Below are 13,764 nucleotides of genomic sequence, written 5' to 3' on the forward strand. Positions count from 1 at the left end.
ATCTCAGTGAGAAGATCGTGTCTATAGTACACCTTTCAGCTCTGAAGCCACACTATGATTCAGGATAGACTCTGTCTGCAAGGGTCTGAAGTCTGTTCAGGACAACTTGGGTAAAGGCTTTCCCGTAATACTTAGAAGGGAAATGCCACGATAGTTGTTACAGTCGCTCCTGTCACCCTTGTTTTTATAGAGTGATGATGTTGGCTTCTCTTATTTCTTGTGGTACTTCACCTTCTTTTCAGCATAGGCAGGGCAACCCAGGAAGATGTTGCAGTAGGTTTTCCGCATTTTCTGACCTTGGATGGTATGCAGTCTTTTCCAGGGGGCCTTTCCATTGGGGAGGCCACCAATGGCAAGGCTAAGCTCCTCAACAGTCAGTTTATCATTGATTCTGTTTATAACAGGCAGCTGTTGATGACTGTGACCATAACAATATTTTCATGAGAGTAAAGCTCAGAGTAGTGTTCTAACCAGTGATCATTCTGCTTGATCTTTCATTGTTTCCCCTGTTGATTTCAATGGGGCTATCTTTGAAGTTGGTCCCAAGGCTTTCTTGATCCCATCATACATGTTTCTGACATTGCCTGTATCAGCTGCTAGTTGGATGCTTTCACATAAGTGCAGCCAATAGTCATTGGCACAGCATCGAGCAGTTTGTTGTACCTTGGTTCTTGCCACTCTCAATGCTTGTAAAGTTTTTTTCATTTGAGTCTCTCTTGTGGTTGGTTTGGGCTGTGCATTTGGCCTCTATAACTGGAATATGTGTCAAACCAGTTGGTCTTGTTTTCCTTCTTCTCAAAGACTGCCAGAACTGCATCGTAGATTGTATTCTTCAGTTGTTCTTGGCACAATCACTGGGTTCAAGGGCTTGTTGTAGTATGTTCTTGTACTGCTGTGACTTTTCTTGGTCCATTATGGCACTGAGGTTAATATAAGGATATCCTTTAAATCTGTGTATTTTCTTTGGTGTAAGTCTGAGGCCTGGTCTACCCTACACGTTTATACCGATTTTAGCAGCGTTAAACCGATTTAACGCTGCACCCGTCCACACAACGAGGCCCTTTATATTGCTATAAAGGTCTCTTTAAATTGGTTTCTGTAATCCTCCCCAACGAGAGGAGTAGCACTGAAATCGGTATTACCATATTGGATTAGGGTTAGTGTGGCCGCAAATCAACAGTATTGGCCTCCGGGTGGTATCCCACAGTGCACCACTGTGACCTCTCTGGACAGCAATCTGAACTCGGATGTACTGGCCAGGTAGACAGGAAAAGCCCCGCGAACTTTTGAATTTCATTTCCTGTTTGCCTAGCGTGGAGAGCTCACCAGCACAGGTGACCAGGCAGAGCTCATCAGCACAGTAACAATGCAGTCTCCTGAGAATCGAAAAAGAGCTCCAGCATGGACCGCATGGGAGGTACTAGATCTGATCGCTATATGCGGAGAGGATTCTGTGCTAACAGAACTCCGTTCCAAAAGACGAAATAAAAAAACTTTTGAAAAAATTTCCAAGGCCATGATGGAGAAAGGCCACACCAGGGACTCAGTGCAGTGCAGAGTGAAAGTTAAGGAGCTCAGACAAGCCTACTAGAAAACCAAAGAAGCAAACGGAAGGTCCGGGGCAGGGCTGAAAACATGCCACTTCTGTGCTGAGCTGCATGCAATTCTAGGGGGGTCCGCCACCATTACCCCACCCCTGTCCATGGATTCCGAGGTGGGGGTGGTAATCTCAGCCATGGCTGAGGATTCTGCAGACGGGCAAGATGAGGAGGAGGAAGAGGAGGACGAGTTTGCAGAGAGCACACAGCACTCCATTCTTCCCAACAGTCGGGAGCTTTTTCTCACACAGATGGAATTACCTTCCCAGCCCTCCCAAGCCACTAGCCCAGACAATGAAGCCATGGAAGCAACCTCTGGTGAGTGTACCTTTGTAAATATAAAACATGGTTTAAAAGCAAGCGTTTTTTAATGATTGATTTGCCCTGAGGACTTGGGATGCATTCGCAGCCAGTACAGTTATTGGACAAGTTTGTTAACATGTCTGGGGATGGAGTGGAAATCCTCCAGGGACATCTCCATGAAGCTCTCCTGGAGGTACTCCAAAAGCCTTTGCAGAAGGTTTCTGGGCAAGGCAGACTTATTCCGTCCACCATGGTAGGACACTTGACCACGCCATGCATGTAGCAAGTAGTCTGGTATCATTGCATGACAAAGCATAGCTGTGTATGGTCCCGGTGATTGCTGGCATTCAAGCAACATCCTTTCTTTATCTCGCTGTGTTATCCTCAGGAGAGTGATATCGTTCATGGTAACCTGGTTGAAATTCAGGAATTTAATTAAGGGGACAGAGATGGCCATTCCTACTGGGCTGTTTTCCTGTTGCTTAAAAGAAATCCTTCCTTGCTGGTAGCCAAGCGGGGGGAGGGGAGGGGGGGAATGGCGCTGAGCTTTTTCACGTTTGGCTAGCAGGGATCTTCCCTGCTACCAGCCATGCGGTGGGGTCGGGGGGAAGGGGGATGATTAGCAGTGATCTTCCATGATACCAGCCACGCAGTGGGGGGAGGGGAAAAGCGATCATCCCAGAGAATTGGATGGGCGGGGGTGGTTTCTGCTGCTGCTTGTTAACAGGAAAGAAACAGCACTGAACAGGATTTGCTTGATATTTGGGAAAGGAGGGCACTATGTATATGAAGGCTGCAGAAGCCGAAAGACAATGGCTTACTATGGCCGCATGCAAGCTGAATTCTGCTGCCCAGACCTGCGTCTGTGAGATCTCTAACACCAGAGCCGCAGGCACTCAATATTAAGATGCAAAATGCGACATTGTAGTGAAATCACATGTGCTATGTAAGGGGAATAGCGTTGTTCACTGTGAAAGAGTGTAAGCATTGTCCTGTAAAATGTATCTTTTAAAATGCTTCTCTCCCTTTTTTCCCTCCCTCATGCAACTGCAAATTTTTCAAGTCTCCCTATTCCCTCCCAAAGGCTATCTCAGATAAGGCAGCGGAAAAAAAAGACTCGAGACGAAATGTTCTCGGAAATCATAGAAGTGACCCGCAATGAAAGAGCTCGTCTGAATGAGTGGAAGGACGTGGTAGCAAATTACAGGAAAGATTCTAGTGAACGTGAGGACAGGAGGGACCAAAGTGAGGATAGGAGGGACGAACGTGAGGAGAGGATGGATGCTCGAGATGAGAGGTGGCGGCAGGAAGATCAGTGGTGGCGGGATGCAACGCTGGGGCTGCTGTGTGATCAAACTGACATCCTCTGACGTCTGGTGGAGCTTCAGGAACAGCAGCAGGGTCACAGAGTGCCACTGCAGCCCCTGTGTAACCACCTTCACCCCTCACCATGTTCCACATCTTCCTCACCCAGACGTTAAGAACGCATGGGGGAAGGCTTTGTGCACCCGCCCACTCCACCCCCGTGGACAGCCCAACCAAAAGGCTGTCATTACTTTGAAATTTTTTTAGTGACCTTTTCCTTCCCTCCTATCCTCCTCCCAAACCACACCCGGGATGCCTTGTCAGTTCTCTCCCTCTTTTTATAATGACTTTTTAATAAAGAATACATGATTTTTAAACGATAATGACTTTATTTCCTTAAGCAAGCTGTAATCGAAGGGGGAGGGTAGGTTGCTTACAGGGAATGAGTCAATCAAGGGGGAGGTGTTCATCAAGGGGAAACATATACAACAGTTACACCGTACCCTGGCCTGTGATGAAACTTGTTTTTAAAGCTTCTCTGATGCGCACCGCTTCGTGGTGTGCTCTTCTAATCGCCCTGGTGTCTGGCTGTGCGTAATCAGTGGCCAGGCGATTTGCCTCAGCCTCCCACCCTGCCATAAAGGTCTCCCCCTTACTCTCACAGAGATTGTGGAGCACACAGCAAGCAGCAATAACAATGGGGACATTGGTTTGGTTGAGGTCTGAGTGAGTCAGTAATGTGCACCAGCACGCCTTTAAACGGCTAAATGCATATTCTACCACCATACTGCACTTGCTCAGCCTGTAGTTGAACAGCTCCTGACTACTGTCCAGGCTGCCTGTGTATGGCTTCATGAGCCATGGCATCAAGGGGTAGGCTGGGTCACCCAGGATAACTACAGGCATTTCAATATCCTCAACTGTTATTTTCTGGTCTGGGAAGTAATTCCCTTGCTGCAGCCGTTTAAACAGAGTAGTGTTCCTGAAGAAGCGAGCATCATGAACCCTTCCTGGCCATCTCACGTGGATGTTGGTGAAACGTCCCTTGTCATCCACCAGTGCTTGCAGCACCATGGAAAAGTACCCCTTGCAATTTATGTACTGGCTGCCCTGGTGCTCCGGTGCCAAGATAGGGATATGGGTTCCCTCTATTGCCTCACCACAGTTAGGGAATCCCATTGCAGCAAAGCCATCCACCATGACCTGCACATTTCCCAGAGTCACAACCTTTCGTAGCAGCAGCTTCATGATTGCTTCGGCTACTTGCATCACAGCAGCCCCCACAGTAGATTTTCCCACTCCAAATTGATTCCCGACTGACCGTTAGATGTCTGGCATTGCAAGCTTCCAGACGGCTATTGCCACTTGCTTCTCAACTGTGAGGGTGGCTCTCATCTTGGTATTATGGCATTTCAGGGCAGGGGAAAGCAAGTCACAAAGTTCCATGAATGTGCCCTTATGCATGGAATCGTCCCAAACCTGAAAAACTATGCAGTCCCACCAGTCTGTGCTTGTTTCCTGGGCCCAAAATCGGCGTTCAATAGCTAGAACCTGCCCCACTACCAGCAGCATCTCCAAAGCGCAGGGGCCCGCGGTTTGAGAGAATTCTGTGTCCATGTCGTAATCACTCTCGTCGCCGCTCTGCTGTAGCCGCCTCCTCCTCACCTGGCTTTGCAGGTCCTGGTTCAGCACAGACTGCATGAAAATGCGCGAGGTGTTTACAACGTCCACGATTGCATGCTTTCATGGAGGGAGGGGTGATGCTGCACCCAGAACCACCCGCGACAATGTTTTTTGCCCCATCAGGCACTGGGATCTCAACCCAGAATTCCAAGGGTCGGGGGAGACTGCGGGAACTATGGGATAGCTACGGGATAGCTACCCACAGTGCAACGCTCCGGAAATCGATGCTAGCCTCGGTACATGGATGCACACCGTCAAATTAATGTGCTTAGTGTGGCTGCGTGCACTCGACTTTATACAATCTGTTTTACAAAACCAGTTTATGTAAAATCGGAATAATCCCGTAGTGTAGACACATCCTGAGCTTGTTGCATACCAGAGTGTGGTCTGTGTTGCAAACAGTACTTTGAAAACTGTGGGTAATGAGTATGGTGTTAAGGTCGGTATACTTTATGATAAGATCCAGTTGGTGCCAGTGGCCAGATCTGGGAGGTTTCCAAGACACTTTGTGTTGCAACTTTGTCCGGAAGAATGAGTTTGTTACACAGAGGTTGTAATAGGAATAAAATCTAGAAGTCTCTGACCATTTCCATTAATCTTATCAGTTTCGTGTTGACCAAGACAGTTGGTCCATACTCCCCCCTTGCATTAAAGTCCCTTAGCAGGAAAACATATTTGTGCTTTGGAATCTTGCTGATGGTGATGTTCAACTGGTTGTAGAACTGGTCGTTGATGCCAGAAGATGAGGAGATGGGATATACAAGATTAACTAGGCCCTCAGATGTGTAATACAGCATGGCCAGAGGGCAGCAGGAGAGTGTTAGCAGGAAGCCTTATTCCCTGCAAGTGGAGGAAGGTTTGTTATAGATTAACTAGAGCACCTGAAGCCAATTAGAGCACCTGAAGCCAATTAGAGCACCAGCAGTCAGTCATGTGATAAAAACCCCTGCTTCAGTCAGACAGTGTGGGAGTTGGAGCAGGAACATTTGGTTGGAGTAGAGAGCAGTTTGAAGGAGTTCAAGAAGAGAACAGTATTGAAGAGAGACAAAAGGAAAGTTTGGAGAAGTGCTGCGGTGGGCTGAGAAATCCAAAAGAAACCTTAGGTAAGGGGCACCTGGCTTGTGTAAAAGGAGGGCAAGAAGCCCCTTCCCAAGCTGAAGGGCAGGAGAGGGAAGTAGCCCAGGGGAGGGAACTGCTAGTTCAAGTGGTTCACCACAAACCTCAGGGCCCCTGGATTGGGACCTGGAGAAGAGGGCGGGGCCAGGTCCCTCCCTCTCCACTCCCCTCCTCAAGGACACTAGTGGGGTAATTAAAATACCGGTTCAGAGGCAAGCAATGGTGCCCTGAAACCTTCCCCAAAGAAGAGAAAGCGTGAGACCCAGCATAACAGTACCGGCAATTTGCCACAGATGTGAAAAAATATAGTGCCAAAATGCTTTCTGATCCATTTGTAGGTGGCTCAGTCATCCCCAGAAATGAGTTCTTGATGGAAAATCCCACTCTGTGCTCTCGTGTTTCTTCAGTGTTTTTCCCCTGCCAGAAAAAATGTGTAGTCTTTTTCTCTGAGAGATCCGCTTGATGGTAGCTGTGTTTCTTGGAGGGATGCGATATCCACATTGAATCATTTCAGCTCATCATTGATCATGGCAGTCTTACGTGCATCGTTGATCTGTTGAAAGTCCTCAGATACTCCAATTGTCATGGTGCGAACATTCCATCACCCTGTCTTTAAGGGTATTTTCTTTCTTTTATCTGGTTTGCCTGGTGCATTGGTTACAGTCCACTTGTCAAGTTATAAAACTCTAAGCTCCAAGCACCCATAGAAGCAAGCAGACTGTGGCGGGACAACATACTATTGTCTGGTGGCTATCCAGTTTTATGGAGGGCAGTGGTTGTCCAGTGAGATACAATGATCTCTTCCACCATCGGGGTTCAACTCTGCACCAATTGAGTAAAGAGCTTACAACCAGTAACTGCTGCTTCCCGTGTTGTGTTGATGCTCGAGGCAAAGCTGAAGTACCTCTTCAGGGCGCAAGCCTGAGCAGATGATACGGAGGCCCTGAGCAGAACCGTAACTAGGTATTTTTGAGCCCAAGGCAAGAATATAAAATTGCGCCCTCCCCCAGGGCCAGCTCGGTGGCGGTAATTCGACGGCGGGTCCCTCAGTCCCTCTTGTAGGGAAAGGCCTGCCGCCAAATTGCTGCCGAATAATGAATGAAGCGGCGGCGGTAGAACCTGTGATTTTAGGGGGTCTAACTCATTATTTTTGCCTGCTTGGGCTGGTAATGTTGCTTCCAAGATGATCCTTGGTTCCAGCCCAGTTCCAATCCAGGGAGGGACTCACAGGTTAAGAGAGGAGGGAGGTGCTGGGTAACAGTAGTGGTACTAGGGATCAGCATGTGTCCTGAGAATGCTGGGAGTTCAGGTCTGCAGGGCAGGATCAGGGGTGGCAGTTTTATAGAAATTTTGGTGTTGCCAAGAACCTGACCCCACCCAAACTCCACCCCCGCACCCGCCCAAGGCTCTGGGAGAGAGTTTGGGTGAGGGAGGAGGTCTGGGGTGTAGGCACTAGGCTGGGGCAGGGGATTGGGTTGCAGGCTCTGGGAGGGAGTTTGGGGATGGGAGGGGTTCGGAGGGATGGGGTGCAGGGGTGAGGGTTGTGGCTGCAGATGAGGGGTTTGGAGTGTGGGAGGGGCTCAGGGCGAGAGTAGGGGTGAGGGCTCTGGCTGGGGCTGCGAATGGGAGGTTTGGGATGTGGGAGGGGCTCAGGGCTGGGGCAGAAGTTTGGGGTGTGGCGCGTGAGGGCTCTGGCTGGGATTGGGGATAAGGTGTATGGGGTGTGGGAGAGGCTCAGGGCTGGGGCAGAGGGTCGGGATGTGCGGGGGATGAGGGCTCTGGCTGGGTCTGGGGATAAGGTGTTTGGGGTGCTGGAGGGGCTCAGGGATTGGGCTGAAGGTTGAGTGTGTGGTGGGGGGGTGAAAGCTCTGACTGAGGGTGTGGGCTCTGGGGTGAGGCAGGGCTGGGGATGAGTATGGGGTGCAGGCAGGCTGCTCCGGGACAGGGGCCAGAGAGGAGGACTCCCCCCAGCCCTTTCCCTGCCAGCAGCAACAAGCTCTGGGGGAAGAGCCCCCTTTCCTGCCCCACCCCCAGCAGCACACTCACCCCCACCATCACTGCATGTGCTCCTAGGACCCCTCTCAGGTCCAGGAATCTCCCTCGCCTCCCCCGTGGTGGGTGCCAGGGAGCGCTGCATGCGCCTACTCCCCTGCTGTTGCCCCTGACTGTAGCCTCACTGGGGGGTGAGGGATGGGGCAGCCTCCTTGCCCAACATGGGGCAGCCTCGTTGCCCAACATGGGGCAAGGAGGAGGGGTCTGTGCTGGTGGAGGGTCCTGCCGGAAAAGGGAAGAGCTTGAGGTGGAAGGGCAGGCTCAGAGACAGTCTGGGGGGGAGCAAGTCAGGGTTGGGGGACACTCGGGGGAGCACAGGGGGCAGCAGGTGGGGCTGAGGGGTATCGCCCAGGTTATAAATATCTCTGTGCCTGCGGCTTTTTTTTTTCTCTCCACCACTTTCTGCGCCCCTCGGCTTTGTGCACCTGAGGCAAGTGCCTCACTTGCCTCGCCCTTGTTACAGCACTGTCCCTGAGTTACCCATGCATCAGCACCTGCCTCTCAGAATCACCAGTAAAATCCAGTGGAGAGGAAGAACCAACACATCTGGTACCCAATCCACTGCAGGAGTTGACAAAAAGATTAGTACTTGACCGCCTCAGATTTTATGTCTGAGTTTACTCTCATATGCTTACATTCTCCCAAATCCATCCATTAGCCAGTGAGGCTTTTTTGTCAGGGGTTGCTCCCTTAGTCCTACACCCTCCCGGGCTACTCACAAGGCAGTGGGTTTGATGAGCCACAGATAGTACCCTCTACTTTCATTATGATAGCAGGCATAGCCTAACCCGACACTCAGACCAAACTGTAAACCTTGTATATGATGGAAATCACTTCTGATCTTCTCAGAAAGCTGAAGTCCCTGAGAGAGAAACAAGGGGGCTAGAGCTGAGAATCTCCTAAATTCTTCCCCTAGTGATGTCACTGGAATGCTCTGTGCCCTTGGACTATTGACTTCACCACTGTATGCCTCAGTTTCCCCAGTTGAAAAATTGAGAGAATGATTTTCCTGACACACAAGTTGGCATGAGGTTTAATAAGCATTTGTGAAAGGCTACATGGATAGTAATATTATAAAATGAGTGCAGGTTTGCAAACCAACTTCTGTAAAGTTTCCTTCACACTTGGTTCCTTGGTTGCACAACAGAAAATGTAATAAAATAAAATAGCTTCAGCCCTTGCATGTCACTTATCCCGTCTTTAGGAAGGAAACAGTTGCGGGTCCCTCCCTCCCACGCCCACGGGCCTGACTGCTTGCACTCCCCCCAAGCCATCCCTCTTGCCCACTGATTAACAGTGGGGATAATCTTTTCCTCTCACTTTTTATGTAGGGACATTGGGCCTGACTGTCCTCTAGCTCACTTCAGTTACACACAGGTCGAACATGGTTCAATACACACAGTGGACCGCTCTTTCCATGCAACGTGGAACAATGTGGTCTGAGGTCTCATATACCCTGTCACCGCCCCTGCCAGGGGCACTACTGCCCTATTCTCCCCTATGCTAGGGGTACTATGACCCCTCTCTCCCTCCATCTGCCCTACTCTCCCCGCCTCGGCAAGGGTCACTATTGTTCCCTCTCCCCCCAGGCTCGGGGCATTATTGCCCGCCCCCCTGCACGTCCCCCCCCGGCATTTCTCTTGCTCCCCGCTCAGCCCTGGTGCAGCCCTGACCTTCCCTCCCTTGCAGGCTGGACCTGTTCCAAATCCCCCCCCCACTAGTTTTGGCGATCGTACAGGCTGTCTCTCCACTCCCCCTCAGCTGGGAATGGTGCAATCCACATCCCTCCCTGGCACAGACAGTGATTAACTGCCGCCGGTGCCAGGCAGAGGGTTAAGGAAAGGGGGGAAGGGATGATAGGGCCGGCCGCATGCCAAGACCTAAGCGGCGGCGGCTCTCCTTATTGGCCAGCACGGTTGTCTGCCACAGCTTTTCTCCCTCTCCCATTGGTAGTCGTCTTCGCGAGGCTCCGCCCTGCCCCCCCCTTCGGGGTCATTTAAGTTTATGAAGAAAATAAATAAATAAATAAAATGGGAAATAGAAATGCGTAGAAAGGGGAGGATTCGCAACCTAACATGCTGTGTTGGGCGGGGTGTCTTGGGTAGCCAATCACCACCCAAGCGCCGGGGAAACAGACAACAAAACTAATCCAATCAACAACCTGCCATCGCAAAAGTGGACTTTATCTTTCGGATCTCTGCCAATGACAGACGAACTTCACTTGATGAACAAGTGGCTGGACCAATCGACTGGGCGCATAGCGGACATGAAAGCACCGATATACCAATAAAGAACCAACATCCAGAGGCGGGTGGGAAGGAAAAGAGAGCGTGCTTGTGGGCGGGGACCGTTAGGGAGTAGCGTGGCTCTGAGCCAATCGGCACATGGGTATCCGGGGCAACAGGCCAATGAGGGGGCTGGCTAGGCGGCGGCGGCTGCATGTGAAAGTGTGGAGCTGCTGCGGAGGGAAGAGAGAAGATGAGAGAGGTACCGCGCTTCCGGGGTCAGCCGAGGGTTAGGGGGCGGGGCCGGCAGGTTCCTCGCCCCGCCCATTGGGGTACCTGTGGCGTGGGGACTGAGGGAAAGGGGAGGGGTTCGGGGGGGCAGGCGGCTCCCCGAGCTTGCTGAGCTGCGCGCGCTCACTCGAGCCGTTGCTGAGGTGCCGCGGAGGGTCTCGCGACTTCCCCCGCCGCGCGTGAGGGGGGGCAGAGTGGGGCGCCCGCCGCGCTGGAGGAGCGAAGTTTGAGCAGAAGAAAAGTTCTGCCGGAGGCGCGTCCGGAGCGCGGGTCCCGTCCCGGGGTTCAAATCCCGCTGGAAAGCGTTAAACCTCCGCTAAGTGCCCCACTTATCCCCCCCCCCCGGCGATTGCAGCTCTGGCGCGGTGTCCCTGGCCGGGCGCGGCAGGGGAGCGCTCCCGTCCCGGCGGGAACGCGCCGTCGCTACGGGCGCTTTTCAGCGCTAAAACTTCTGTCGCTCGCCGGGTTCTGTTTCGCTCCCCCGAAGCACTAAAGTTGTAGCGCTGGAAGTGGCGGTGTGGACGCAGCCGGCACCGCTCGTGCGTTCCGCGCTTTTAACCCCCAGGGGCTGGGGTGAGGAACCCGCCGCGCCCTGCGCACCCTGCCCTGGGGGGACAGAGCATCGCACCGCGCCGGTGAGCAACAGCCGCCGCAGTCAGCCCGCTCCATCCGCTCAGTCCCTGCCCCGCGCCGGCCTCCAGCCTGCCGTGCTCCCTGCCTACACTGTCCTGCGGCTCCCCCCGGTGCTGACCACCAGCCAATATCAAATAATTATAAATAGGACAGAAAATAACTGTAGAAGGGGGGGGGGATGGTTCATGTGAAGAGAAGGCATGTGGGGTTTGAGTTGTCCAGGTGAAACTCAAGTGCTGAATTTAAGATACTACCTTGACTCTGAAAAATGTCTTAGTGCAGGTATCTTTATATTGCCAAGTCTGAGCTTGTCCCACTCATGTCATCAGGTGCTTGGAACTTTTTTGTGCCTGACAAAATAACACCTCTATCTCCTGCTCTACCAAATAATTTCCCTTTTTGCTTTGTTGCATAGCAGTTAGGTACCATGTTTTATAAAAGGGTGGTAAATTTATTATAAATTAAATGAAAAAAAGAGCAGCTTGGCTGCTCAGGAGAGGTAAGGTGGAAGTATGCATCTCTATAACACAAATGATATCTGTTTTGGATTTCACCCTTAAGACTAGTGGAGAAAATGTGCACTTTGATCCTATGGCAGGGGGACAGCCCTTAGGACAGTTCATGGAGCAGTTTTGACGTTAGTTTTCAAGAAAGTCAGTCATTTGCAATTCCAGAGCCAAGCACCTGCAGATGCAAAGTTCACAGGGCCTCCTATCCCAGATTCCTGCAGTTCCCTCAATAGAATCATAAGTTAAATGAAAGGGCTACTGCCATTTACTTCTCCACCGCTAAAAAAAGAAAAGTGATGTAACTGTAGTTGTCAAAGAGAAAAGATTGAAATGATGATGCCCTGTGGATAGGCAATCCCTGTTGAGATACTGGTAGGGAGAAAATCCACTTTTGGCTGTTTGGATAAATACAGCATCACGACTGAAATATATTTTCACTTTGAGATTGGATTGTTTTTTTGAAAACATTATAAATGGTTATTCCAGTGTTTTCTAAATTATTGAAATTATTTTAAAGTTCCAAAGCTAACAAAGGAGAAATAGTGTAATGTTAATTTTGTTCTCAGCTGGTGATAAGGAGATATCAATTACATGATTTAGAGGCTGGGACTGCTTGTTGACAAATGTCAATGACATCCCTAACTATAATTGGTTGGTCAGAAAGAAGGATGTGTTTCTCCCCTACCCTACCTCCCCTCCGACATAATCACTCACACCAGCTTTTTCTGTCAGAGTGAGTTTGAATAAGGTATCAAGAAAATATTAAAACAGACTTGTCTCCAGGAAATACTTTTCGTGAGATCTACAATAGGTTAGATTCTAGAATCCCATCCCATTCTGTAAATAAGTTCAGAATCTTGAGGATATGCACAATCTTATAAAATTAAGTTGGCCCCTACATAACAATAATAACTGCAATAAAACAAATAAAGGAATCTCAATCTGGTAAAATGAACCAAACCTGCTTGAAGCCAAGTTCTGAGATCTAAGTAATTATTATAGGAGAAAAACGTCTTTATATTCTAGAAATGTGATTATTTATGATTATACAGCAGACAATCCTGAAATTTGCACATTTCAGTGGGTCTTTCTGGAATGCACTTTTATATACAAATTATATCTTTGAAATTAAGAGGATAATAATAATACTGCTCTTCTACAGCATCTTACATCTGTGGAGCTCAGTGTGCTTTGCAAGCATTAATAAATTAAGCCAAAAACTGGGTCTGTGTGGTAAGAAAGTAGTATTATCCCCTTCTTACGAATAGGGAAACTGAGGCATGAGGAGGTTAATGGCTTGAATGTCTTTAATAATAACTATGGATGCTCAGTACAAGAGCTGGTTGGGAATTTTCTATTGGAATATATTTTCTGATAGAAAATGCCCTTTTTGCTAAATTGAATTTTTCTGTGGGAAAAAGTCAGTTTTGCCAGAATACTTCAGTTTTCTATGGGGAAAATCATGGCTGGCTGCCTGGAGGGCTCTTGTCACTTATGCTTTCTGCCTTCAGAGAGAATGTGAAATTGACGAGAGCCTTCGAGGAAAAATTCTGTTTCAGTTCTGATGAAATTTTTTAAGGTTTTTACTTTTTGCCCCAATTTGGGATGAAATTTTTGTGAACTTTGAAATTTTCCATGTGGGACAGAAATTCTGTTTTCCTGCCAGCTTTACTCAGTATCTTTGAATACTGAGAATCAGAGCCTCAGATAGTGCAAATTAATATAGCTCCACTGAGCTTAATCTTTTGAAAATCTAACCGTAACTCATTAGTAACTTGCCCAAAGTCATACAGCGAGTGAGTTGCAGAGCTGGGATTTGAACCCAGAGCTCTCAGCTCCCAAATCTTTAGAACAATTATACCACAAACTCTTTTTTCTGCATATAAACATATCTTGAAGTTTAGTACAGAACATTATATTCTTCCTTGACAAGTTTGAGTAATGAGATCCAGAATTCATGAGACTCCCTGATTGTAACTTTTCTAAAAATTCACGTTCTCAAAATCTTTTGAATTGTGGTCTTACTAGAAAAGATAGTAAATACATTGT

The 13,764-nt window shown here is 49.2% G+C and overlaps 1 protein-coding gene across 1 annotated transcript in view; it reads left to right on the plus strand.

Annotated features, from left to right (window-relative positions):
- The first annotated feature begins 10,402 nt into the window (after positions 1-10,402).
- Positions 10,403-13,764, plus strand: part of ZBTB20 (zinc finger and BTB domain containing 20) — a 670,053-nt gene continuing 666,691 nt past the window's right edge. Inside the window, exon 1 of the mRNA XM_050957922.1 lies at positions 10,403-10,544. The gene's annotated coding sequence lies outside the window, so the exon portion shown is untranslated. The remainder of the gene's footprint in view (positions 10,545-13,764) is intronic.

The sequence above is a fragment of the Gopherus flavomarginatus genome, chromosome 1 (assembly GCF_025201925.1).
Source record: "Gopherus flavomarginatus isolate rGopFla2 chromosome 1, rGopFla2.mat.asm, whole genome shotgun sequence".
Taxonomy (NCBI): Eukaryota; Metazoa; Chordata; order Testudines; family Testudinidae; genus Gopherus; species Gopherus flavomarginatus.